A 4,248-nucleotide genomic window follows, 5' to 3' on the forward strand; every position below is an offset into this window, starting at 1 on the left:
TAACTTGCTGATGGCTCCATTAAATATCCATCAGGCATAATTGAGGACATGATTGTCAAGGTTGGGCCATTTGCCTTTCCCACTGACTTTGTAGTGCTGGAAATGGAGGAGCATAAGAGTGCAACTCTCATTCTAGGAAGACCTTTCCTAGCAACTGGACGAACCCTCATTGACGTCCAAAAAGGGGAATTAACCCTGAGAGTTGTCAAAGCTATGCAGCATCCAGACACATCAAATGACTGCATGAGTGCTGATATTATTGACTCTTTGGTGGAGGAGGTCAATATGACTGAAAGTCTCGAATCAGAGCTAGAGGACATCTTTAAAGATGTTCAGCCTGATCTGGAGGAACTAAAGGAAATAAAAGAAATTCTAAAAATTCCTCAGGAAGAAGATAAGCCTCCTAAACCCGAGCTCAAGCCACTACCACCATCCTTGAAATATGCATTTCTGGGAGAAGGTGACACTTTTCCAGTGATCATAAGCTCTGCTTTAAATCCACAGGAAGAGGAAGCACTAATTCAAGTGCTAAGGACACACAAGACAGCTCTTGGGTGGTCCATAAGTGATCTTAAGGGCATTAGCCCAGCAAGATGCATGCACAAGACCCTATTGGAGGATGATGCTAAGCCAGTGGTTCAACCACAAAGGCGGCTAAATCCAGCCATGAAGGAGGTGGTGGAGAAAGAGGTCACTAAGTTACTAGAGGCTGGGATTATTTATCCTATTTCTGATAGCCCTGGGTGAGCCCTGTCCACGTTGTCCCCAAGAAGGGAGGCATGACAGTGGTTCATAATGAAAAGAATGAACTGGTTCCTACAAGAACAGTTACAGGGTGGCGTATGTGTATTGACTACAGAAGGCTCAATACAGCCACCAGAAAGGATCATTTTCCTTTACCATTCATAGACTAGATGCTAGAGAGACTAGCAGGTCATGAATATTATTGCTTTTTGGATGGCTATTCAGGTTACAACCAAATTGCAGTAGATCCTCAGGACCAAGAGAAAATAGCATTTACATGTCCTTTTGGAGTATTTGCCTACAGAAGGATGCCTTTTGGTCTGTGCAATGCACCTGCAACCTTTCAGAGGTGCATGCTCTCTATCTTCTCAAATATGATAGAGAAATTTCTGGAAGTCTTCACGGATGACTTTTCAGTATTTGGAGACTCATTCAACACCTGCCTTAACCATCTAGCACTTGTTCTGAAAAGATGCCAAGAGACCAACCTAGTTTTAAACTGGGAAAAATGTCACTTTATAGTGATTGAGGGGATTGTCCTTGGGCACAAAATTTCGAACAAAGGAATAGAGGTGGATCAAGCTAAGGTAGAGGTAATTGAAAAATTACCATCACCTGCCAATGTTAAGGCAATCAGAAGCTTTCTGGGGCATGCAGGATTCTACAGAAGGTTTATAAAAGATTTTTCAAAAATTGCAAAACCTCTGAGTAATCTGCTAGCTGCAGACATGCCATTTATCTTTGATAAGGAGTGTCTGCAGGCGTTTAACCTTCTAAAAGCTAAGCTGGTCACAGCACCAGTTATCTCTGCACCAGACTGGACACTGCCATTTGAACTAATGTGTGATGCCAGTGACCATGCCATTGGTGCAGTATTGGGACAGAGGCATAACAAGCAACTACATGTCATTTATTATGGTAGCCGTATTCTAAATGATGCACAAAAGAACTACACAACCATAGAAAAGGAGTTACTTGCAGTGGTATATGCCATTGACAAGTTCAGATCTTATTTAGTAGGATCAAAAGTAATTGTGTACACTGACCATGCTGCTCTTAAATATCTACTCACAAAGCAGGATTCAAAACCTAGGCTCATAAGATGGGTGTTGCTTCTGCAAGAGTTTGATATAGAAATAAGAGACAGAAAAGGGACAGAGAATCAAGTAGCTGATCACCTGTCCCGGATAGAACCAGTAGCAGGAGCATCGCTCCCTCATACTGAGATCTCTGAAACCTTTTCGGATGAGCAATTGTTTGCTATTCAGGAAACTCTGTGGCTTGCAGATAGTGCAAACTGTAAGACTCAAGGTTCTCCTTCTGTAACCATGGAGAGGAAGCATGAAAAGCTTCTCTCAATACAGAGTCAAACAAAACTCCCACATTCAAACTCTAAGTTTGGTGTTGGGGGGGCACAACCAAACTCTAAGTTTGGTGTTAGGAGATTCCAACATTGCTTTGAACATCTGTGAGGCTCCATAAGAGCCCACTGTCAAGCTACTGACATTAAAGAAGCGCTTGTTGGGAGGCAACCCAATGTTATATTCCTTTGTTATTTTATGTTTTCTATAGGTTGATGATCATGGGAAGTCACAAAATCAATTGAAAAAGCAGAAACAGAATGAAAAATAGAAAGAAAAATAGCACACCCTGGAGGAAAACTTGCTGGCGTTTAAATGCCAGTAAGGGCAGCAAATGGGCGTTTAACGCCCAGTCTGGCACCATTCTGGGCGTTTAACGCCAGAAAGGGGCACCAGACTGGCGTTAAATGCCAGGAAGGGGCAAGAAGCTGGCGTTAAACGCCAGAAATGGGCACCAGCCAGGCGTTTAATGCCAGAATTGGCATAAAGAGCATTTTTGCTCGCTACTTGGTGCATGGATGAATTTTTCTTGACACCTCAGGATCTGTGGACCCCACAGGATCCCCATATACCCCACCACTCTCTCTCTCTTCTTCACCCATTCACCAATCACCTCATCACCTCTTCCCCAAAAACCCTTCACCTATCAAATCCCACCATTCTCTTCACCACTCACATCCATCCTTTATAAAACCCCACCTACCTCACCATTCAAATTCAAACCACTTTTCCTCCCAAACCCACCCACAAAGCCCCCTCCATCTCCTCCATTTTCTTCTTCTTCTACTCCTATCTTTCTTCTTTTGCTCGAGGATGAGCAAACTTTCTAAGTTTGGTGTGGTAAAAGCATTGCTTTTTGTTTTTCCATAACCATTTATGGCATCTAAGGCCGGAGAAACCTCTAGAAAGAGGAAAGGGAAGGCAAAAGCTTCCACCTCTGAGTCATGGGAGATGGAGAGATTCATCTCAAGGGTGCATCAAGACCACTTCTATGAAGTTGTGGCCAAGAAGAAGGTGATCCCTGAGGTCCCTTTCAAACTCAAAAAGGGTCAACTTTGATCAAAGGGTAGACCAAGTCCTTATGGATACCACTAAGAAAGAGGATAGAGCAAACAAGAGAGTCCACTCATGGACCTCAACAAAAGCAACCATTATCCTCCATGAAATCAGAGAGGAGCAACAAAGGGCAAGGAAGAGACATTGAGGAGCTCAAGCACGCCAGAGGATCTTCAAGAAGGAGAACTAGCCGTCATCACTAAGGTGGACCCGTTCTTTAATTTCCTTGTTCTTATTATTCTGTTTTTCGATTTTTATGCTTGATGTTCTATCTTTGTTTGTGTCTTCACTACATGATCATTAGTATCTTAGTGTCTATGCCTTAAAGCTATGAATGTCCTATGAATCCATCACCTCTCTTAAATGAAAAATGCTTTAATCACAAAAAAACAAGAAGTGCAGGATTTCGAATTCATCTCTGAAATTAGTTGAATTAGCTTGATGTGGTGACAATACTTTTTGTTTTCTGAATGAATGCTAGAACAGTGCATATGTCTTTTGAATTTGTTGATTAAAGAATGTTAAACTTGTTGGCTCTTGAAAGAATGATGGAAAAGGAGAAATGTTATTGAGGATCTGAAAAATCATAAAATTGATTCTTGAAGCAAGAAAAAGCAGTGAATTCAAAAAAAAGAGAGAGATAAAAAGTGATCCAAGGCAAAAAGAGTGTGCTTAAGAACCCTGGACACCTCTAATTGGGAACTCTAGCAAAGCTGAGTCACAATCTAAAAAGGTTCACCTAGTTATGTGTCTGTGGCATGTATGTATCCGGTGGTAATACTGGAAGACAGAGTGCTTTGGGCCACAGCCAAGACTCATAAAGTAGCTATGTTCAAGAATCATCACACTTAACTAGGAGAATCAATAACACTATCTGAATTCTGAGTTCCTATAGATGTCAATCATTCTAATCTTCAAAGGATAAAGTGAGATGCCAAAACTGTTCAGAAGCAAAAAGCTACTAGTCCCGCTCATCTAATTGGAGCTAAGTTTTATTGATATTTTGGAGTCTATAGTATGTTCTCTTCTTTTTATCCTAATTGATTTTTAGTTGCTTGAGGAAAAGCAACAATTTAAGTTTGGTGTT

Source organism: Arachis stenosperma, chromosome 2, assembly GCF_014773155.1.
Source record: "Arachis stenosperma cultivar V10309 chromosome 2, arast.V10309.gnm1.PFL2, whole genome shotgun sequence".
NCBI lineage: Eukaryota > Viridiplantae > Streptophyta > Magnoliopsida > Fabales > Fabaceae > Arachis > Arachis stenosperma.